A 25,311-nucleotide genomic window follows, 5' to 3' on the forward strand; every position below is an offset into this window, starting at 1 on the left:
TCAGATCAATTAGATTTTAAGCCAAAGACTATAATAAGAGATGAGGAAGGACACTATATCCTACTCAAAGGGTCTGTCCAACAAGAAGATCTAACAATTTTAAATATCTATGCCCCTAACGTGGGAGCAGCCAACTATATCAACCAATTAATAACAAAATCAAAGAAACACATCAATAATAATACAATAATAGTAGGGGACTTTAACACTCCCCTCACTGAAATGGACAGATCATCCAAGCAAAAGATCAACAAGGAAATAAAGGCCTTAAATGACACACTGGACCAGATGGACATCACAGATATATTCAGAACATTTCATCCCAAAGCAACAGAATACACATTCTTCTCTAGTGCACATGGAACCTTCTCCAAAATAGATCACATCCTGGGTCACAAATCAGGTCTCAACTGGTATCAAAAGATTAGGATTATTCCCTGCGTATTTTCAGACCACAATGCTCTGAAGCTAGAACTCAATCACAAGAGGAAAGCTGGAAAGAACCCAAATACATGGAGACTAAACAGCATCCTTCTAAAGAATGAATGGGTTAACCAGGAAATTAAAGAAGAATTGAAAAAATTCACAACAGTTCAAAATCTGTGGGACACAGCAAAGGCAGTCCTGAGAGGAAAATATATAGCGGTACAAGCCTTTCTCAAGAAACAAGAAAGGTCTCAAATACACAACCTAACCCTATGCGTAAAGGAGCTGGAGAAAGAACAAGAAAGAAACCCTAAACCCAGCAGGAGAAGAGAAATCATAAAGATCAGAGCAGAAATCAATGAAATAGAAACCAAAAAAACAATAGAAAAAATCAATGAAACTAGGAGCTGGTTCTTTGAAAGAATCAATAGGATTGATAAACCCCTGGCCAGACTCATCAAAAAGAAAAGAGAAAGGACCCAAATAAATAAAATCATGAATGAAAGAGGAGAGATCACAACTAACACCAAAGAAATACAGACAATTATAAGAACATACTATGAGCAACTCTACGCCAACAAATTGGACAATCTGGAAGAAATGGATGCATTCCTAGAGACATATAAACTACCACAACTGAACCAGGAAGAAATAGAAAACATGAACAGGCCCATAACCAGTAAGGAGATTGAAACAGTCATCAAAAATCTCCAAACAAACAAAAGCCCAGGGCCAGACGGCTTCCCAGGGGAATTCTACCAAACATTTAAAGAAGAACTAATTCCTATTCTCCTGAAACTGTTCCAAAAAATAGAAATGGAAGGAAAACTTCCAAGCTCATTTTATGAGGCCAGCATCACCTTGATCCCAAAACCAGACAAGGATCCCACCAAAAAAGACAACTACAGACCAATATCCTTGATGAACACAGACGCAAAAATTCTCGCCAAAATACTAGCCAATAGGATTCAACAGTACATTAAAAGGATTATTCACCACAATCAAGTGGGATTTATTCCAGGGCTGCAGGGTTGGTTCAACATCCGCAAATCAATCAATGTGATAGAACACATTAATAAAAGAAAGAACAAGAACCATATGATACTCTCAATAGATGCTGAAAAAGCATTTGACAAAGTACAGCATCCCTTCCTGATCAAAACTCTTCAAAGTGTAGGGATAGAGGGCACATACCTCAATATTATCAAAGCCATCTATGAAAAACCCACCGCAAATATCACTCTCAATGGAGAAAAACTGACAGATTTTCTGCTAAGCTCAGGAACACAGCAGGGGTGTCCATTATCATGACTGCTACTCAACATAGTACTAGAAGTCCTAGCCACAGCAACAAAACGAAATCAAAGGCATCCAAATCGGCAAAGAAGAAGTCAAACTATCACTCTGTGCAGATGATATGATACTATATGTGGAAAACCCAAAAGACTCCACTCCAAAACTGCTAGAACTCGTACAGGAATTCAGTAAAGTGTCAGGATATAAAATCAAAGCACAGAAATCAGTTGCATTTCTTTACACCAACAACAAGACAGAAGAAAGAGAAATGAAGGAGTCTATCCCATTTATAATTGCACCCAAAACTATAGGATACCTAGGAATAAGCCTAACCAAAGAGGCTAAGAATCTATGTGCAGAAAACTATAAAGTACTCATGAAAGAAATTGAGGAAGACACAAAGAAATGGAGAAATGTTCCATGCTCCTGGATTGGAAGAAGAAATATTGTGAAAATGTCTATGCTACCTAAAGCAATCTACACATTTAATGCAATCCCTATCAAAATACCATTCATTTTTTTCAAAGAAATGGAACAAAGAATCCTAAAACTTATATGGAACCAGAAAAGACTTCAAATAGACAAAGGAATATTGAAAAAGAAAGCCAAAGTTGGTGGCATCACAATTCCAGACTTCAAGCTCTATTACAAAGCTGTCTTCCTCAAGACAGCATGGTACTAGTACAAAAACAGACTCATAGATCAATGGAACAGGATAGAGAGCCCAGAAATAGACCCTCAATTCTATGGTCAACTAATCTTCGACAAAGCAGGAAAGAATGTGCAATGGAAAAAAGACAGCCTCTTCAATAAAGGATGCTGGGAAAATTGGACAGCCACATGCAGGAAAATGAAATTGGACCATTTCCTTACACTACACACGAAAATAGACTCAAAATGGATGAAGGACCTCAATGTGAGAAAGGAATCCATCAAAATCCTTGAGGAGAATGCAGGCAGCAACCTCTTCGACCTCAGCCACAGCAACATCTTCCTAGGAACAACGGCAAAGGCAAGGGAAGCAAGGGCAAAAATGAACTATTGGGATTTCATCAAGATCAAAAGCTTTTGCACAGCAAAGGAAACAGTTAACAAAACCAAAAGACAACTGACAGAATGGGAGAAGATATTTGCAAACGACATATCAGATAAAGGGCTAGTATCCAAAATCTATAAGGAACTTAGCAAACTCAACACCCAAAGAACAAACAATCCAATCAAGAAATGGGCAGAGGACATGAACAGACATTTCTGCAAAGAAGACATCCAGATGGCCAACAGACACATGAAAAAGTGCTCCACATCACTCAGCATCAGGGAAATACAAATCAAAACCACAATGAGATATCACCTCACACCAGTCAGAATGGCTAAAATTAACAAGTCAGGAAATGACAGATGCTGGAGAGGATGTGGAGAAAGGGGAACCCTCTTCCACTGTTGGTGGGAATGCAAGCTGGTGCAACCACTCTGGAAAACAGCATGGAGATTCCTCAAAATGTTGAAAATAGAACTACCCTATGACCCAGCAATTGCACTACTGGGTATTTACCCTAAAGATACAAACATAGTGATCCGAAGGGGCACGTGTAATAGCCAGACTATGGAAAGAACCTAGATGTCCATCAACAGATGAATGGATAAAGAAGAGGTGGTATATATACACAATGGAATACTATGCAGCCATCAAAAGAAATGAAATCTTGCCATTTGCGACGACGTGGATGGAACTAGAGCGTATCATGCTTAATGAAATAAGTCAATTGGAGAAAGACAACTATCATATGATCTCCCTGATATGAGGACATGGAGAAGCAACATGGGGGGGGTAGGGGGATAGGAGAAGAGTAAATGAAACAAGATGGGATTGGGAGGGAGACAAACCATAAATGACTCTTAATCTCACAAAACAAACTGGGGGTTGCTGGGGGGAGGTGGGATTGGGAGAGGGGGAGCGGGCTATGGACACTGGGGAGGGGAGGCGAACCATAAGAGACTATGGACTCTGAAAAACAACCTGAGGGTTTTGAAGGGTCAGGGGTGGGAGGTTGGGGCAACCTGAGGGTTTTGAAGGGTCAGGGGTGGGAGGTTGGGGCAACCTGAGGGTTTTGAAGGGTCAAGGGTGGGAGGTTGGGGGAACAGGTGGTGGGTAATGGGGAGGGCACGTTTTGCATGGAGCACTGGGTGTTGTGCAAAAAGAATGAATACTGTTACGCTGAAAAAATAAATAAAATGGATAAAGAGTTTAAAAAAAAGAATGAAATTCTGCCATTTGCAGTGATGTGGATTGAACAAGAGCATATTACGCTAAGTGAAATAAGTCAGAGAAAGACAAATACCATATAATTTCACTTATAAATGGAATTCAAGAAATAAAACAAATGAGTATATGGGAAAGAGAAGGAAAAATAAAATAAGATGAAAAGAGAGGGAGGCAAACCATAAGAGACTCTTAACTCTAGGAAAGAAATGGAAGATTGCTAGAGGGAAAGTTGGTGGGGGGATTGGGTGACTGAGTGATGGGCATTAAGGAGGGCACTTGATGTAATGAGCACTGGGTGTTACATGCAACTGATGAATCACTGAACTCTTCTCCTGAAATTAGTAATGCAATATATATTTACTAAATTAAATTTAAATAAAAAATTTTAAGAAAAGATGTTTTGTGTACACACACACACACACACACACACACACACACACACACAGGAATACTATTCAGCCATAAAAAAGAATGAACTCTTGCTATGTGCAATAAAATGGATGGATCTAGAGAGTATAATATTAAGTGAAATAAGTCAGTCAGAGAAAGACAAATACTGTATAGTTGCACTTATATGTGGAATTTAAGAAACAAAACAAAGAGCAAAGGGAAAATGAGAGAGAGAGAGACAAACCTAGAAACAGACTAATAATGATAAAGAACAAACTGATGGTTACCAGAGGGGAGGTGGCTGGGGGTGATGGGTGAAATATATGAGGGGTATTAACAAGTGCACTCATCATGATGAGCACAGGGTGATGTATGGAAGTTTTGAATTGCTCTATTGTACATCTGAAACTAATCTGACACTGTATGTTAACTGGAATTAAAATAGAAACTTAAAAAAAATTGGTCTCATGAAGACACATTATAGGTTTTCTGTCAACCACAGGTAAACCTAACATAAATACATGCACATAAATACAATTTTTAAACACCACTTAAAAAAAAAACAAACTGATGGGACACCTGGATGGCTCAGTCAGCTAAATGTTTGCCTTTGGCTCAGCTCATGATCCTAGGATCAAGCCCCATATCAGTGTCCCAGCTCAGTGGGAAGTCTGCTTCTCCCTCTGTTTCTGCCCCTCTCTCCTGCTAGTGCACACGTGCGCTCTTTCTCTCTCTCAAATAAATAAAAGCTTTTTAAAAAACCTGCTGAAAGCAAAATAAAAATGTGATGCTTCTTATATCATAAACAGAACTCTAACTTATGTGTCACATATTGAACTACCAAAAATTGGTGAGAAAAAGATGAAAAACCCATTTTTAAAAATTGACAAAAGGAATGGGAAAATCAAAAAATAGAACTGGTTTTAAAATATATGAAAGAATGATCATACTCAACTAAAAGGGGAATGTATTTAAATGTGATTAAATTTATAATAAAAACCATGTATCACCTGTTGTGTTGGTAAAGAATAAAACTTTGGATAACAACCATTGCAAGAATGGAAATAAGGTATAGTCATATATTATTGTTTGGAATTTAGATTGACTTAGGCAACATAATTTATCATATAAACCAGAATACTTTTGAGAGTAAAACAAGCACTATTAGTAACAGTACTCATAATTTTTTACAGTTCTGGCTAACTGGCACTCATACTATTTATGGAATCATTAACACTTTCACCATGTTTTGTGTGTCTTTCCAAATGGGCAGTAAACACATTGATGGAAGGCATTGTAAGATTTTTTTTTATTGTAACTCCTAAACGTTTAGTACTTTGCATATAGTATATGCTTAATATTTTAAAACAGCTAATTCACTAGTGCCAAAAGGGACAAAGGCATGCACCACATTAAATCCACCCATTGCATTAACATTTGGAATTAATACTAGGAGAGGCCATTGATGAGAAGGGCCAAGAAGGGAAATAGAAGTTATAGGAAACAAATTTCCTGTCTTGAAATCAGCTTACCAATTTTAGAGAGAGGAAAAGAGAGTGATTTTATGAGGTTAAATTGCAGCTGGATAGATATAGAAATGAAAGGACCAATGTATATAGTTAAAGAAATTACATATAGGTGTCTAAAAACTTTCAGAATATGGACACAAAATGATTAAGGCTCATTCTCTCAAATTTGGAATAAATATAGAATTTGGAACAAACTCTGCTATAGTAGGCAGAAAAATGCCCCTCCAAAGATGTTCATGTTCCTAAGCCTTACCTATAAACACCTTATATCATACAAAAAGAGGCATTAAGGCTGCTATTCGGTTCTGGAATATCTGGGTAATTTCAACGTAATCACAAGGGTGTCTAAGAATGGAAGACAGAGGCAGCAGAATCACTGTCAGAGTGATGTACTGTGAAGCCAAAGGACACAGTCAGCTTTCAGAAAGTAGAAAAGACAAGAGAATGGACTCCCCTCTAGAGACCCCAGTGAAAAATGCAGGTCTGCCAACACGGGTTTCAGCCCAGTGACACCCATTTCAGTCTTCTGCTCTACATAACTGTAATGTAACAAATCTGGGCTATTTTAAGCCACTGAGTTTGTGGTAATTTGTTATACCAGCTACAAATATGCCCATTGACAGTTATAACAGCAGTTAGTGTTATAACTAATGCACTCACCAGCAGCTGTAAAACGTTATCATTATAACAGGCTCTCATCGCTGCCCTAAGAAAGTTAAAGAATAACCAAATGTGTTTTATTTAGAAAGAGGGTAAAATATATGTGACATGATGACTGAATCACCCTAATTGTACTATACATGTTCACCTGGCACAGAGTAATAACTCAGGGATTATAATTTATTGTCATTTTAGAAATATTATCATGTCTAACAGATACAAGAAAAGAAAAACACCGGGGCACCTGGGTGGCTCAGTGGGTTAAAGTCTCTGCCTTCAGTTCAGGTCATGATCTCAGGTCCTGGGATCGAGCCCCGCATTGGGCTCTCTGCTTAGCGGGGCCTGCCTCCACCCTCTCTCTGCCTGTGTCTCTGCCTACTTGTGATCTCTCTCTGTGTGTCAAATAAATTAATAAAATCTTTCAAAAAAAGAAAAGAAAAACACCAAGAAAAGAAGAAACCAGGGAGTGCAGGGTCCTTCGTGAGGCACAGATCTTAGTAGATAATCAGTGGGGGGACTTCACATCTCCAGAGAGCAGTAAGGGCCCAGGCAGCTGGGCAGTGGGGGTGTGGATCAAGAGAGAATACACAAAGATTGTTTCACTTCGCAGTTAGACCCTGGTTTGTGTCTGGAATGATTTTCTCTTATCCTGGCAATGACTCATGTCCCTCAGGATCATCAGTGTTCAGTTTAAGGGGAGAACAAATGAGTTGTATGAGATGAAGAAGCAGTTAAACTGACCCCATCGTCTGCCAGACGGTTTTCCAGGAACTGTGAGCAGCAGCGCTCTGTGGATGGCTTTAAACTTACCTTGTTATCGCTCCACGAAATGAGAGGAGAATGAGACTTTCTAAAGCCTGACACTTGATATGTCACTTTTTTGTTTGTTTGTTTTATGGTTCCTTTTGATGATTTTTGCGGTTTTATCATTGTGGGGCAGTATTTGCCAAGGTCCTTACTCCATCACTCTTTTATTTTAAAATTCATCTTTTAAATTTTAGAGCTTTAGAATTACAGAAAACCTGCAAAAAAAAAAAAAAAGTAAAGGGAGTTCTCATATATTCCACACCCAGTAACCCCTTTTACTAACATCTTCTGTTAGAATGGTATGTTTGTTAAAAATTAATGAACCAATGTTGAAACATGACTACCTGAAGCTCATACTTTGTTTTTGTTGTTGCTGTTGTTGGTTTTGTTTTTTTGTTTTTGTTTTTGTTTTTGTTTTACCTAATGCTTCTTTTCTGTTCTAGGATCCTACATAGGATTATATCTACTAATTATGTCTTCTTAGGCTTTCTTGGCAATGACAGTTTCTCAGACTTTGTCTTTGATGACCTCGACAGTTTTGAGTGCTGGTCAGTTACTTTGAAGTGTGTCCCTCAATTATGAATTTTCTGATGACTGCCAGAGGACAATCTAAGGGCATCAGCTCCTGGGGAGCTAGAAAGAGAGGTATAGAGGTGGAGAACAGACAACATGCCCAAACTTTTTTCTATTTCGCCATTCTTTAGATTCAGGCCTGATGTCTGTGATTTTTTATTCTGGCAATGACACACATCTCTGTAAATAACATTGTTAGGAAGTGGGCAGGGGGGAGGGGAATCACACACAAGACTTATAGAAAGTTTAAACACATCCCAGCTTCTCCCACATCCTCAAAATGTGAACATTTTCCCCAACTCACTCAGGAGCTCCCAGCATCATTGTTCTTCAGCAGTATTAACAATTAACTTGTTTTTCTCACTGAAAATCAGAAGGCCAAGAATTTTCTGGAAGATATAGATAGATTTTTCTTTTGGTTTGTGAGTTAATGGGGCAAATGAAAATCATTCAGGGCAGAATATGCTTATTATATCTTCTTTGTGACTTTTCATCACATGGGAACTATGTTAAATATCCACGGAGATTCGGCAGCTTTTGAGATAGACATGGGTTCTCAAACCAGTATATAATAAATAATATTCTCCCAATTTTCTCCATGATAAGTACAAATATCAGAGCAGGGCACTATGTGTGTCCAGCCATAATGGAGTCCCTTTCTTGACTATAATCCAGGCCAGCCTCAACTAAAGAAGTTCCCTAAGGCATCAGCCACATAAAGCCACTGGAACTTTTGTCACATTTCTCTCTCCTGCTGTGGAACACCTTTTAATTTCTCAGCTCAAACCTTACCTACCTACATTGTCTTTTTGAACACTCACAAGAAGGACTGACCACTTTTCCCCTTTGCGTTCCCTCCTATAGCAGTAGAAATTTCCAGTACATACCCTACTTGCTTAGGCAGCAGGCACAAATCTCATTTTCTCAGTGATATGGACAAGAAATGCCAAATTCCTTATTTTCTATCAAAATTTGTTCCTCACTATAAACAAATGCATCTCTGTGTTTTTTGTTATTTGCAGTTTCAGAATTTCTACTTTTTAAGTAATTTCTAGTTATGTGCCAATTTTTCTGAATTATGCCTTTGTATCTGTGAACTAAGCATAGACATTTTAAAGCTCTCTCTGATATTATCTGGATTCCTATGGATCTGTTTCTATGGTTTCTGTTTCCTTTGGATGTTTACCATGTGATATTGCCTCCTCGTGTGCCCGGGCAGGCTTTTCATTTCTGTTTGAGAATCTGACATGGTACTGGAAAAATGAAATAATTTGAGACTTAGGATCATGTTCTATTTGTCTTCACTTTCATTCTGATAAATTCCTCAATCACCTTAATCAAAGTATGCCAACTGAGAATAAATTGAATATGAGTTTCAATATCTATTAAATCCATTGTAGGTCATATTTACTTGAGGGGTTCCAAACCAAACTTCTGGGACAGTTATCAGCACTGCACCTTCTAACAGAATATGGACTTCAATTTTTGTGTTTTTTTAATACCCATGAGCAATGCAAAAGATCTGTTCAGCCTCCTAGTCTCCCAGAATGAGCTCATGTAGAATGATCAGACAGTTCTAAGGGAAAAGAACAACTTTCAGGTTACTATTGGTTTCCTTCTTTACCTGGATATTGGCCCTGAAATTTTGTCAATGCCATGTTGACTCCATGATTCCTTCAGGTAGTTTTTTTTTTTTTAACACCATATGTTGTTTTTCCAATGTTTGCAGCAAAAAGGTTAGTTTTATTACTTGCTTCACTATTACTAAAAGTAGAAATCCCACTTTAATTCATTAATACATCAAAATTACAGGCTCAGAAAGTTTTTCTGTATTCAGCAGGGGAAGAGGGACATTGAATCTCTCTATTTGAGTTAAAAGAACTTATAATTAGAGGTAGTTAGTATGTGTAGTCTTAGGTTCAGTGCTCATTAAGGCCTATATAAAACCTAGATAGATAATGCATTTTAGAATGGAAACAAAGTCTCTACTAACGTCTTGATTTTTAATTTTGTTCAAATTTTAAAACTGCTGATATTTTCTACGTTTTTAACATGAGATTGATTTCATCAATAAGAGAGAAGACTGCAAATACAAGTCTTTATAATTTTCGACCTTAATTAAATACCAATGTACTCTAGTCATAATATAACCATTTTAAATACGAAAAATTTTCAAACATGTGGGTAAATTTGAGTCTTGTATATATCAGATTTGTGATTTTGTTTCACATATTTAAAATGTGAATTCTTAGTTATATGCATTACCATTACAGGGTCCCACCCTGTGGCTCATCTTTTTAAATTTTATATGGTATCTTTTGCTTTTAAAAAAAGTTTCCATATTTTCCTTTATTTAAATATTTTATGTCTTATCTCAGAAATCCATCTTGATACCCTAAAAATATTCTATAATTATTTCTTGAAGTTGTTGCTTCCATTTATTTACTTCCATTAATTCATCTGAAAATGGGTTTTATATATAGTGTGAGTCATAAGTCCAATTTTTAAAATTTTTTTATATTTTTAAATTTATATTAAATTTTTATAAATTTATATTCTATATTTTTAATATAGGAATGTTATTAGTCCTATACCATTTATTAAATATTTTTGCCACTTAGCTCTTATTTCTACACTGTCATATTTCATACTTTCTATTATTTTCTGTACTCTCAACTCTTTTCCATGAGTCTGTATGTCCAACCTTGAATCAATATCACTCTTTTATCATTAATATAGCTTCATTTGTTTTAATAGCTCAAGAAAATTTCCCAATCTTATTCTTAACTACATAACATAATATTGTTCAGTCTTAACCCTCTGTCTTCCATATAAGTTTGGAAACAGACTGTCAAGTTTCATCCTAGGTATTGAAATCTTTCCTGCAATTTCATTGAAATCATAAGTTATTTTGATTTATACTGACAACTCTATGATATTAGGTCTTCTAATCCATGAACATGGTACACTTCTTCATTTATTTAGGATTATTTAATATCTTTCAGTAATATTTATTTTTTGCATAGAGTTCAGTGTTATATTTTTTATTGTTGTTACATTTATTTTTGGATACCCTTATAAGGCATGTAAGAAATTACATTTCCTGTCACTGTTAAAATGATAGACTTTTTGTTTGAGTAAAGAAAATGTAACTGATTTCTATTACTGTCTTTAAATTAGTATATTATGTCATCAGAAGATTCTTTTGAATTTTTAAGTAATAATCATATTATTTAAAAAGTGTTATTTGTTTCTTAATTCATATCACTTTTATTTAGTTTTCTTGACTTACCACACTTTTTAGCTTGGACTCCTGGTAAAAAGTTGAATAATATGGCAATATCAGACAATCTTGCCTCATTCCTGAAATCAAAGGAAAGAATTTCCTTACACTTTCCCAACATGACAGAGATCCCACAAGTTTACATGAATTGCACATAGACAAAGTCTTCTGACAGAAGGTCTCCTGGACCCCATATCTCTCCCTGGCATCCTCAAGCAGATGATTATTTGAACTAAAAAGGTCAGCCATCAACTTCAATTTTAGAAGCTATTGAGAAGAAACTCACCGTGAACTCACAGTGAATACACAGAGAGAGGCCAAAAAGACTTTATTTACCCCCTTCTCAGACAGATTCTGCTGCTTCAAAGGTATGTAGAGATCATGCATTCAATTTCTTCCCTGGCCAAATCATTTTGAAATATAGATGGAAGTTAGGTATTTAATCTAATCCTTAGCAAATGCTGAGGGAAAAAGGTGAATAAACTTTTATTCTAGTAGGGGTTGAAAAAAACTTCAAACTTTAAGCCAAAGAAACCTAGAAGTAATATCAGACTATGCAGATAAGAAAGAAATGTTAGAAAGGAAAAAGGAACTGGCTAAAGAAACTTTGTTATCATGATGTATTGAACCACTGTTGTTCTTCCCTGTGCCAAACTACTGAAGCTAGTTTGCTGGGACAGTGAGAATTTCTTTCCTCTGGACATATGTGAGAATGTACACTAGTCTCCAAACAGTGTTGCCTACTTGTTCAGACTTATTTGAGGGTGGATACCAAAACTCTTCAGAGATAGGTGGGAAACCATGAGTGGCCATTGTTCACATGGGAGGGCTATGCAAGGAGGCTTCAAATTGTCTGACCTAACCTGAGCCACTGGCAACCTGAGGAATAGTGGTGGAAATTACTAGCTGGCTCCCACCATAAGGCAAGGCAGAAGACTGCTGGCACAGAACCTATCTGGAGTCAGGTGACAATGTCCAATGCATTAAACATGGCCAGCTGCCAGTGAAGTCTAGGGTATTTCTAGAACATCTCACATCTGACAGTCTTTCAGAAAAGAAGCAGTTGTGTTCTTTAGAACTGGCACCACAGTTAAACTCTCCTGGTAATTCAGGGTATGCTTTGTCCCAGGCCAGAACTGATGTCAGAGCCATGAATGAGAACTTTGAGCAGGAACAACTGAACTGTCCTCAAAAACAATTTTTCCAGAACATAGAGAGAAAAAAACAGTACGAAGGTGAGTCTACAAAGGCTATTTGTTTTATTAAAATTAGCTTTAAATCTTGTAGACAGCAAAGGGAGAACACCAATTTTTTTCCACCAATAGCAACCAAGATGGAGGACCAGAGGTGGCTCAAAGAGGCAATAGCAACCCTTTACACCAGTGGCATATTAAGGTATAGCTGCTATACCTGGGATAGCTTGCAAAGCAGCAGCCACAGTACAGGAATCCCCTCTCGGGGGGAAGGATATTGACATGGAGAAAATTACCTAATAGATGGATATAGTTCTAATTGCAAAGCCCCTTACTTGTTCCAGAACATTGCCTTTAACACTTTTAATTGTCTGAATAACATCTGGCTCTAACTTTCCTTTGGGAAGCTAAATGTAATAGCTTGTTTTCCCAAAATTACTTCATTTTCCTGATTCCATTATATTGCTTACTATCCCAGTGCACAATTATAAGGCTTATGCTTTCAAAAAACAAAACAAAACAAAAAAAAACAAACAAATAAAAAATGGCCTATCAGAGAAAAGCTCAAACAAACCAAAAAAAAAAAAAAAAGGTAAATGCTATGGAAAGTAATGAGTAAATGAAATATAATATAATTATAGACTTTATGAATATTAACTTCAAATAAAGTTGTAAAAACATCCTTGTATAAAGTAATGCCTAATTATTGTCTTTGAAGGAATCCTAAATAATTAGTTTTAGAATAAGAATAACTTCATTTGGTGTGCCTGGGTGGCTCAGTGGGTTAAAGCCTCTGCCTTCGGCTCAGGTCATGATCCTAGGGTGCTGGGATCAAGCCCCACATCAGGCTCTCTGCTCCGCAGGGAGCCTGCTTCCTCCTCTCTCTCTGCCTGCCTCTCTGCCTACTTGTGATCTCTGTCTGTCAAATAAATAAATAAAATCTTAAAAAAAAAAGAATAACTTCATTCAAAAACCATCACTATATTGGCAGTTCCTTTTATACCTGGCTTAATTATTTTTTAATTGTAGGCTACCTGAAAATAACAGATTTTATAATTCTGCTTTATCTTCTTAGTAGACTTATTTTCAAAAATTTAGTTTTATTATTTATTACTTCAATTTCATTCAAATTTTTGAAAACTATTGTGTTAATTAAAAGGTTGACTTTTCTATTTTTTACTAAAAAGTGTTCATTTCTTTCCTTAAAAAAAAAAAGAAACTAGAAAAAAGCACATGATTCCCATACTTTTGTCACTGATACAAAGTCCCTCTTACTATTTCTGCCCGGTCTTTTTAGCATTGTGTGATATATCATTACTGAGTACCCACAAAAAGGAAATTTAAAAAATGTTGTGGGCACTTATTCTACATTTTTGTGTATTACCTTGTTAGGATTTTATGGAGTATTAAAAATTATGTAACCCCTCTTCTTCAGAGATAAGAAAACTGAAGCCCAGAAAGTTTGACTGAACAAATTTGCACAGCTAGGAAATGGCAAAGCTGGATCTAACACCATTTTTTAGGTCAATGTTCCATGTGCTTTAAAAAACATACAATTAACTTGTAAATTTTGTGAAAGATCTCATTAAAATAATGAAAAAGACAGATTAATGAAGAAAAATCGGAAAATCTTTTCAGAGAAAATAGAACTTGACTTTTACCGTGAAGAATGTCTGAGATTACAAAAAATGAATGAGGTATAATGAATGTGAACAACATGTTATGTGGCCTCAAAGGAGCCATGTGTCACATTCGCACTTGGAGCCAAAGATTTTCTCATGGGAACATTTTTCAGTACAGTGTCCTTGTTTGATTTAGGGAACTAGCACTCCCCCTCTCTCACCCTTGGATGGGTACTTTGGCAAGGCTATTGATGAAGAGGCTGCCCTCCTTCAGTCAGTAGATGGGAAGGTAACCCAAGTGTTCAATCAGGTGCTCATTCACTGGGATTTGGATCTGAGACAGAACTACAAAGTACAAGAATGTTTGAAGCTAATTTATCCCCATAGCTATACTCTAGAAGTCACTCTAGTTACTGCTACTGAGTACTTACTGCTTTAGCATTCTGGAACTTGACCAGCTCACACATTTTAAAATGTGGTACATTAGCTTTCCTTTCAGTTCTGTGCTATTCCCAAAGTCCTACCAAGATGTACTATTACTTTTTCCTTTAAACTAGCCATAGTCACATTCCATTGCTTGAAACCAATAGAATCTACTAGATACAATCAATATGTGTGGTGGGAACACGTTTCTGTTTTCTTCTCCGGTAAAGAAACTAAGTCACACAAGGATTAGTTTCCATTGATTGGATCCAAAGTCCCTATTGTATCTTCTGACAAAGTCAGTCCACAGTAGTCACCCTCATCTGCAGCTTTTCTTTCCATGGTTTCAGTTACCTGTGGTCAACTCATCCTCCTTCTGATGTTCATCAAAAGGTCGTAGTAGCCTAATGCTATGTCACACGCCTATGTCATTCACCTCACTTCACTTCGTCATATAGGTACTTCATCATCTTGCATCATCATAGGAAGAGTGAGTACAGCACAGTATTTTGAGAAAGAGAAACTACATTCACATAACTTTTATTACTGTATATGACTATTCTCTTTCTACTATTAATTATTGTTGATAATCTCTTACTGGGGCTAATTATAAATTAAATTTTTGTAGGTAAGTATACATAGAAAATAACAGTATACATAGGGCTTGGTACTACCCATAGTTTCAGGCATCCACTAGGGATCTTGGAATGTATATGCAGTAGATAAGAGGGAAGTACTGTATAAATGAAATGTGTCATTGCATCCCTTTTTTAAAAGATTTTATTCATTTGATAGAGTGAGAGAGAACTTGAATGAGGGGGAGGGGCAAAGGGAGAAGCAGACTCCCCACTGAGCACCGAGCCTAACACAGAGCTCAATCCCAGACCCATGGATCATGACCTGAGCTAAAGGCAGACCCTTAACCATCTGAGCCACACAGGTGCCCCTATCATTGCATCCTTACGAATATTCTTTCAGGAACTGTGGTTATTTTTTATTTTCTGACATATAAAAACATATAATTTCTCTCCTGGAATCAGAATGGTGCTGCTATAATTCCATCCTGTCAGAAAAAACAAACAAACAAACAAAAAACCTATATTTTGTACTTTATAAGCAAAAGCCACTCAATTACTAGACCAATCCTCAAATCAATTTTCTTCTTTTCTTATTTCAACTTTTAGAAAGTCCTGTACACATACAAAAGCACAAAAATTAAGTAATTTTAGAAAGAGAGTTAAGTATATTTTTAAATTAAGAAAATAAAAGGAGAATTTTAGATTTCTATATTCTGAGACCAGTATTGATAATGAATGAAATTTTGGGAAATATTTAAAACAATGAGAATTTCCACCCCAGTTAATGTCAGTCATCAAACTATAGATCTAAGAAGCTCAAAAATACCAATCAGGAAAATACCCCCAGAATTTTAACTCCCAGAATGTCATTTTCAAACTACAGAAAATCAACCATTAAATAAAATTCCTCAAAGAAGCCAGAGGAAAAAAATACTTTACCTACAGAGGAAAAAAGATGAGTATTACTTCTGACTTCTCTTTGCTAGGTAAAAAGAAACCATGCAAGTAAGAAGAGAATGATGTGAAATATTTAGTTTTGAAAGAAAAAACCACCACCCTAAAATTTTGTACCCTGTTAAATTATTTTTCAAAAGTAGTAAAATAAAGACTTCCTCAGAGAAATAAAAACTGGATTTGTTGCCAATAGACTTGATTTGCAAGAAATGATGAAAGAAGTTCTTTGAGGAGGAAGAAAATATAGATCAGAAACTCAGATCCACCTGAAGAAAGGAAAAGCATCAAAGAAGAAATAAGTAAAGGTAAAATAAAAACTGTTATTTTTCTTATTCTTAATAGATCTAACAGTTTGCAACTAGTTCAAAATAATAATAACAACAATGTATTTAATTATGTATGCTTATATATAAATATATCTTATGAATATATACTCATAAATGTTTATATATAAGTGTAATGTATGACCGCAATGATGCAAAGGACAAAAGGGAGCAATTAGGATTGTTTAGTTATTGTAAGGTACTCACACAACCTGTGAAGAAGTACAGTGTTATCTGAAAGTGGATATTAATTAATTGTAAATGTATATTACAAACTCTAAAGTGACCACTAAAAAACAGTTAAAAAGTAGAAGCATAACTAATATGCTAAGAAAATACAGAAAATGAAATCATATAAAATCTTCAAAACCACAAAGGTAGAAAGGGAGTATGAAACAAACAAGAACAAAATAAGGGCAACAAATAGAAAACAGTACCAAATATGGCAGACATTAATCTAACTATATTAATAGTCACTTTGAACATCAGTGCTCTGTGTGAATTAAAAGACTGAGATTGTCAGAATGGATCCGAAAAACAAGACTCAATTATATACTGTCTACAAGAAAACCACTTTAAATATACAGACACACAAATTAAAAGTGGATAGAGAAAAATACACCATTGAAACTTTTTTTTTTAAGCTGGAGTAAGTTATATTAATTTCAGACAGAGCAGACATCAAAGCAAGAAAAGTTATCAGGGATAAAGAAAGGCATTACATAATGGTAAAGGGGCCAATTCTCCAAGAAAACATAAAATCCTTAACATGTATGCACCTAAGGACAACATAGAGTGACATGAAGCAAAAACTTAGAATGGCAAAGAGAAGTAAATAAATCTACTCTCATAGTTGGAAACTTAAGTACCTCTCTATCAGAAATAAACAGATGCAAAATTAAGCATATCCTTCTCATGCAATCCAGTAATAACATTCCTTGGCAATTCACCCAAAGAAGTTAAAAACATATGTACACACAAAAACCTACACACAGATCTTTAAAGCAGTCAAATCTTGGAAGCAAACAAGATGTACTTTAGTAGATGAATGGCTAAATAAATTGTGGTACATCCAAACATTGGAATATTAATCAGCGCCTAAAGAGAAGTGAGCTATCAAACCATGAAAAGACATGGAGGAAACTTGAATTCCTATTACTAAGTGAAAGAAACCAATCTGAAAAAGCTATGTACTATATGATTCCAGCTATATAACATTCTGGAAAAAAAAGATGGGGACGGTAAAAATGTCAGTGATTGCCTTGTCTGAGGAAAGTATCAGCATTCTAGAGACCAGCTAGAAGGCAAGGGCTTTTAGTGAATGCACTAACCTCTGCCTCTAGATTTCTTCCCAGCCTGCTTTTATCTACAGGTTCTTGGCCTGAGATTCAGCCCCCAGCCCAGCCATCCCTGCAGCAGACTGGCTGTCCCCCCAGCCCACATTCTTATCTCCTGACCTTTTCTCCTTTCTAGTGGGGGTTTGTGCAATTCAGAGTTGTTCCATAAACTGACCCTTCTATTTGTATAGCCTTTAAAAGGAAATTGTTATAGTTAAGAAATCAAGGACATCCCTTTAGCCCTGAGCAGATTCTCCCTCTGATTCCAACCCAAAGTTGTACATACCTTTCTAGTTTACTACTCAATAAATGTGTGGATGATTTCATACCCTTTACTACTCTACATTATTAACATCCTATTTTAGCTTTACAACTCAGAAATGGTGCGTGGGGGGGGGGGAATATCAATGATTGCCAGGAGTTGGGGTGGAGGTGGGGGGAAATGAGTAGGCATAGCACAGAGTTTTAAGGCAGTGAAAATACTCTGTATGATATTATAGTGATGGGTACAGGTCTTAGTAATTTGCCCAAACCCACAGAATGTGCAACACCAAGAGTGAACCCTAACATCAACTGGACTTTCAGCAACAATGATGGGTCAGCATAGGTTCACGAACCATACCAAAGGTACCACTCTGGAAGGGGATGTTGTTAATGGAGAAGCTACACATGTGTGGGGGCAGGGGGTATTTGAGATATCTCTTTTCTTCCTTCTAATTTTGCTATGAATCTAAAACTGCTCCAAACAAACAAACACACACACAACCATATAATCTTTAAAAAAAAATTAAAAGTAACTGTGAGGCTGCCTGGGTGGCTTAGTTGGTCGTCTGCCTTCAGTTTAGGTCATAATCCCTGGGTCTTGGGATTGAGCCCCACACCAAGCTCCTTGCTCAGTGAGAAGCCTACTTCTCCCTCTTCTTGACACTCTCCCTGCTTGTGCACACGCTCTCTCTCTCTCTCTTTTTTTTTTCCAGTGCTCCAAGATTCATTGTTTATGTACCACACCCAGTGCTCCATGCAATTTGTGCCCTCCTTAATACCCACTACAAGGCTCACCCATCCCCACCCCACCCCACCCCACCCCTCTCCCCTCTAAAACCCTCGGTTAGTTTCTCAGAGTCCACAGTCTCTCATGGTTTGTCTCCCCCTTGATTTCTCCCAACTCACTTCTCTCCATCTCCCAATGTCCTCCGTGTTATTCCTTATGCTCCACAAGTAAGTGAAACCATGTGGTAATTGACTTTCTCTGCTTGACTTACTTCACTCAGCATAATCTCCTCCAGATCCATCCATGCTGATACAAAAGTTGGGTATTCATCCTTTCTGATGGCTGAGTAATATTCTATTGTATATATGAACCACATCTTCTTTTAAAAAGTAACTATCAATCCCTTTGAAGTTTAAGGGCATATAAGATAATCGTGAAAGATAACCTAATGGTTTCTCCATGAGAATGTCACTTGCTTATCCACTTCTTCCTTCATTCCCCTTTAAATCAAGGTATAGCCGCCTCAGTGAAAGCCATGGATAGGGAGAAGCTAAGACACTAAAAGTGATTAGAAAAAAAGGGACAAGATGGGATTGGGAGGGAGACAAACCATAAATGACTCTTAATCTCACAAAACAAACTGGGGGTTGCTGGGGGGAGGTGGGATTGGGAGAGGGGGAGCGGGCTATGGACATTGGGGAGGGGAGGCGAACCATAAGAGACTATGGACTCTGAAAAACAACCTGAGGGTTTTGAAGGGTCAGGGGTGGGAGGTTGGGGCAACCTGAGGGTTTTGAAGGGTCAGGGGTGGGAGGTTGGGGCAACCTGAGGGTTTTGAAGGGTCAAGGGTGGGAGGTTGGGGGAACAGGTGGTGGGTAATGGGGAGGGCACGTTTTGCATGGAGCACTGGGTGTTGTGCAAAAAGAATGAATACTGTTACGCTGAAAAAATAAATAAAATGGAAAAAAATTAAAAAAAAAGAAAAAGAAAAACCAATGGAACTAAAAAAAAAAAAAAAAAAGGGACTCAGACACGGGGCTTTCAGCAGGAGGTGCCTAAGGAATCTGACTGTTACATTGTCAGCTATCACAGGAAGTAGAACAGTATGTTAAAGAACCAGCTCATAATGGCTGTCAAGAAATGACTGTTAAACGTTCAGATCTTTATATAGCCAGCTGTTAATTACAGCCACTACAAAAAATACATAAACTTACAACTAAATTATATTAAAAATAGGCAATAAATACTCAAAATTGATCACTTTCTAATTTCTTTTATTATATTTATTATTATTACATTTACTATTATCTATTAACATGGGGTATTTATGTCTCTAGTATCTATATTGTGGATAATTAGGTGGGCTACTGCACATTTCTTCCCAACTTTGTGTTCAGTTACATCACATCGATCGTTTACAATCAGCCAGGATTGTAGAATTTACAGCACTGAGCCAGCCAATACTACAAGCCAGGGCTTTTCTCGGAAAGGCAGTTGTTCAGTGTTTACCAGCACAACACACTCCCTGCTTTACCTGCAGGTGCTAATCCCCACCCCTAACTGGCATCAACCGTCCACTGCTACTTCCTGTCATAAGTGTCATAAAAACCAAAACACCTCAGGAATTATCATGCTTTGGCAGAAAGGACATGGGTTCACTTTCTAGTTTGTGACCTCTTATGAATCTCAGCTTCTTCCTCTATAAACTTTTGAATATATTGAGGGAATAGTGTAAAATGAAGTGAGGTACATAAAAAACTTGGAACATCAAAAGAGTTCAAAAACATTATTTCTTGCTCTATTTCCCCTTTCTGAGTATCTACTTTGAATGAACTCAAGGAACAAGAGGATGACATTGAATAGTAAGGACCTAAACAATTATGAAACAGAATAAAATAGAAGTAATCTACACATATAGGCTATAGGAGAATATTAATGAAACTTCAAGCACAATGAAGATATTTAACAATTCACAAATTTCACCCTTAGGCATTTCCTTTATGCATGTCACAATGTCTGTTGTCTTTCTACACATATTTATTCACCATAGGAAGCAAAGATTCTGTTGCCCTCTACCGCACAGCATCAAGTAAACATATATAATTTGCCAGATTTATCCCTAAAGAGACTCCTTCAAAATGCAAATCATTATAAAGTCTGCATATGTGTATTTGTAGTCAACAGGGACTTCCATGCCTAAGGGGACAAGGAAGGAACCTTACCATAAGTGTACTAGTATTGAAATGAGATCTATGACTATTACCTTCCAGCATTCTGCAATGTTATCTAGTATGAATGCATAAACATTATAATCAAAGAGAATACAAGCCAGTGCAAAGCACTCAGCTTTGTACTTGTGATATTCTCTTCTCCAATCGCTCTGCACAGTGATTAGTTTGATATTACTCCATGTATAATAAACACTGAGTAGCGGGTCACCTGGGTGGCTCAGTGGGTTAAAGCCTCTGACTTTGGCTCAGGTCATGATCCCAGGGTCCTGGGATCGAGGCCCGCATCAGGCTCTCTGCTTGGCAGGGAGCCTGCTTCCTCCTCGCTCTCTGCCTGCCTCTGCCTACTTGTGATTTCTGTCTGTCAAATAAATAAGTAAAATCTTAAAAAAAAAAAAAAAAGTAGAACCTCTTAGGTAATATCATCATCTTAGTAACCTGGACCTACTGTTCAGTTCCAAGATTGACAGTGACAGTACTGACTGCTTCTGCCATTATGCAGACTCTTCGAAATGAAGTACAAATCAAGTATGCATCATTACCATGTAATTAGTATCCTTCACAGCGTTCTTTCACCCTGGGACAGGAGCCCAGCAACACTTCTTTGTTTTTGAGAATATAAATAGAGTACTGAATAAATGAAGACGTATAACTATATTATTGGTTTGTTGCAAATTTTAGTGAGAAGGGTTTTAAAAAATCTGTCTCCTAAGATCTGGTCAACTTCGGGCTAACACCATTAAAATGACACATTAACAGTCAAAAACTATTGGTTAGTACAGTGAACTGAGCTTTGGATAGGAAAATAGAGGATTCATTCTTATCCAAGCTCCATCATTCATTCGTCTAATTCTGAAATATTTATTCAGTGCCTACCATATGCTGGGCATTCAATGAATCTTAGAGTTTCACCATAGGAAAATCAATTATTCTATACAGAGATAATCGTTGTATGCCTATTTTGTACTAAGTTCTACATTAGGCAAGGGATTAGAAAGGCAACCAAAAGCTGGGGGAACCACACCTTCCTGGAATTTGGTATACTCATCTTTCTGAGTTTTACTTTCCTAAGCTTAGTTTTGGAGCTCTTATCCTATAATTTTTCATTAAATTTGTGCTGCACCCAAGTTTTCCTACTAAGTTTGGAGCAGAATTTGCTACTGTCACTTCTCTGTTTTTTTCCCCACCACATAATTTCTCATTGAAAGCCTGCTTTCTTTTCCTTCTTTGTATTCATTAAAAAGAAGCATTATAGAAGCACCTTTGTATTCATTAAAAAGAAGCATTATAGAAGCACCTAAAATTCCTTTTCTGAAGATTTCCCTTCACAAACCTTCTACAACTTTCCTTTGCATTCAGGTTTTGTCCCAAGCCATTTCCTTCTAAACAACCTTTTCATTTAGGACAAAATTATCTTCTTTTACCTTCAACAAAATGCATTCTCATTCCTTAAATCTTTCTTATATATCTCCTACTTTCCTACATACACTGTTGCTTTCTTCATTTTCATCAGCCTTACAGTTAGTAGAATTTTGTACTCTTAGAAACATCTTAATCTCTAATGAAGACAAAATATAAACCAATTATGAACAGTTACAACAGAAATTTTTAGAAGGCAAATTGTGAATCAGTTAAACACAAAACATGTTTACCAACAGATTAAAATATTTTTAGTTTCCTTGCAATAGGAAGTCAAAAGCACAAACCTGTATCAAGTACTCAATGTTTTAGCATTTTATCCCATTTGGTTAATACCTAGATGTCCATAATTTAATTCTACTTGCCATTCAAGCAAAACTTTAAAGTTTCAGGTTACCAAAGACTTTGAAAGCTACCTTAACAATTACCCATTAAAACTTTAAGACAGACAATTAACCATAAGTTCAGTCATCTTTTGCTAACAGATTTTAACAAATAACATGAGTTTATTTGATCTTCAGTAAACTTTGATAGAATAAAAGCTTCATATTTACTACTGTAATTTTAAAGACATGTTTATCTAATTAAACCAATAAACTTAACTTAGTTTAAATACTGATTTATGTTCCATCTGGGCCCATTCTATTTTTGATGTTTACCTGAGACACGGGTGGGAAGATCTGGAGTGGGGGGTGTTAGGTCCAGGGGCTGCTCTTCTTGCTCCTTGACAGCGAAGAGAGAAGGAGCCATAGTGCATGATCTAGAGGCTAGTCATGCAGGTTGCATGCACGTTGCTGCAGAAACATGAGAAGGGGAGACAGAAGAAACAAAGCGCTGCCAGGAGGCAGAGAAAAGCTTCCCAGTTTTAGAGCTTATCAACTCCAACAGAAGAGCAGACATCATGCTTTCCCACCAGCAAGGGGGAGGGGCTAGGCAGTCTCCGTTGGGCCAGAGAAGGCAAGGAATGTCCCTGAAACAAAATTTGTTTTGGCAGCTGCTTGGGAACATTCCTTAAGTCTCTGTCTTGAGTTAGACTAACCCCAGTTGGCTCCAGTTATAGCCATTAACACAGGAAGGGAGTGGAGGGAGAAGCCCCACATCTATTAGGAGGAACGGAGAGATGAAAGTCAGAGTCCCCTTACTCTCTGCTTGCCTCATTTCTCCAAACACAATAAACAACACAACAGAGAATAAAAAGACAAGTTGAAGACAACCGCAGACCCAGCGGTCCTCCTGAGGCCATCCAACACTAAAGGATGGCCATTCAGACATGCAGAAAGTCCAAAACTTTCCCTTTCATATGTCTGTGCTCAGGTTATGAGCTCTTCCCCTAACGTCCAAGAAGTGGTTAATCATCAGAGACAGGAGTTGTCTGCGTCCGTCCCATCACATCCTCAGTCCACAATAAGACAAATACACTTACAACAATTAACAAGAACATACACCCAAAGACAAACGATCCAGTGCAGCCATAAAGACAAAACTGGAAGGAAGTTAAGGGAGAATCCAGCCATACCAGCAGCCGGCTCTCTTCACAGATGAGGACCTTGTCCTCTGGGCCCAACCGCAGCAGCAGCCGAGCCTCCAGGCAGGGGCAAAGGGACGTCTCCCAAGACCCCTCAGTCAACGGCCCGCCACTCGTCCACTTGAGCCAATGTCGACTCCCGTACAGATACAGATTGGAATTCCTACAGGTAAAAATGCAGATTGGAGCTCCCTGAAAGTCTGCGTGCTAACAGATTAAAAAAGGAGTGCACTCACCAGCCGGCGTTAGACCCTCCGGGTTGGGGTCCTAGGAGTCTCCCAGATCTTGGTGGGACCTCCAAATGTTATGCCTGAGTTTTCACGTCTGAGAGACCACCAAGGAGTCAAGCACCGATGCAATCACACGAGGGTTTATTTGACAAGCTTAAGCTTGCGCCCAAGTATACCCGACACAGCAGAGTAGGGACTTGGACCCCGAACCGGATTACAGTCAGAGTTTTTAAAGGCAGAGTGGGGGTGGACTTGGCAGTAGATAATTGGGCCACGACTGCTGGCTCAGCAGTAAGTGAAGACAAAGGGGATATTCAGAAGGGCTATCAGGGTAGAAAAGACTGTCAGGATATTGGAGGCCTGGTTATTATCAAATCACGGCTGTTTCTCCCTCTGATGAGGCACTAACATGATGACAATTGGGAGTAAATCTCAAGGACATTTGTAAACCAAGGGAGACTCCAGTCTTGCAGGATTGTAATCTCTGCAAGTTAACTCTTTGTTTTTCTTTTAGGGCAGTTAGAAGTGTCTGAGGAATGTCATGGCCTTAATTTTCTCGGCCTCCACAATCTTTACTTAATACATCAAACAAGTGCGGCACTGCAGGGACTTTCCCAAAATTGACTCAGTCTCCCCTTTAGTAAATAGCTCTGAGTCTAAAAAGTAGATAAGATAACAATATTGGATCAGGGAGTGGAGCAGCTGACATCAGTCTTCTGTTCATCTTTAACTTTTCTGAAACTAGACAAATACATAATCAAGGAAATTGAGCTACCTATGGTAGCTCATGAGGTACCTATGAGCTACCCACAAATCTTGTCCTTCAGAACTCAGTGGTATATTGACCATTCTATTAATTGGCTACAGGTCAAAGCCCCCAAGCGACATTGCTCTTCAGTAGAGTTAAGTATATTCAGTCTTTCTATGATGATAAAGTGCTGCCACCTGGCTTTTCCTATTCCAGAATTCTGTCATACCCATTGAAACTAGCAAAACCAATATTGCCCTTTACAAACAAACAAAAAAGAAATAAAACTACACACTTTACTACGTGTATAGTGTTATCTCATTATTAACTATATTTCTCTAATGGCCAATAGTATTAGGAAGTTTTCATGTATGTTTCTGACCTCTTATTTCTGAGTACATGATAATTTTGTTCCTCGGGGTATGATAAATCCTTATCACAAACCTATATCCATATTTTTGGAAGAAGATAGCAAAAGCAACAGGTCTAAATGTAACTCTTGTTCCTGCTATT

At 37.4% G+C, this 25,311-nt stretch overlaps 1 long non-coding RNA gene across 2 annotated transcripts in view; it reads right to left on the reverse strand.

The window, feature by feature from the left end:
• LOC123940952 overlaps positions 1-24,215 on the reverse strand; it is a 44,132-nt gene extending 19,917 nt beyond the window's left edge. Inside the window, exons 1-5 of one of the 2 annotated variants that reach the window (XR_006818118.1) lie at positions 24,057-24,215; positions 22,955-23,089; positions 11,237-11,307; positions 8,249-8,333; positions 7,375-7,586 (exon numbers count right to left, since the gene is read on the reverse strand). This is a non-coding gene — a long non-coding RNA (uncharacterized LOC123940952). The remainder of the gene's footprint in view (positions 1-7,374; positions 7,587-8,248; positions 8,334-11,236; positions 11,308-22,954; positions 23,090-24,056) is intronic. The other variant, XR_006818119.1, reaches the window with a different exon arrangement.
• Between the last annotated feature and the right edge of the window lie 1,096 nt (positions 24,216-25,311).

This window comes from Meles meles, chromosome 4 (assembly GCF_922984935.1).
Source record: "Meles meles chromosome 4, mMelMel3.1 paternal haplotype, whole genome shotgun sequence".
Taxonomy (NCBI): Eukaryota; Metazoa; Chordata; class Mammalia; order Carnivora; family Mustelidae; genus Meles; species Meles meles.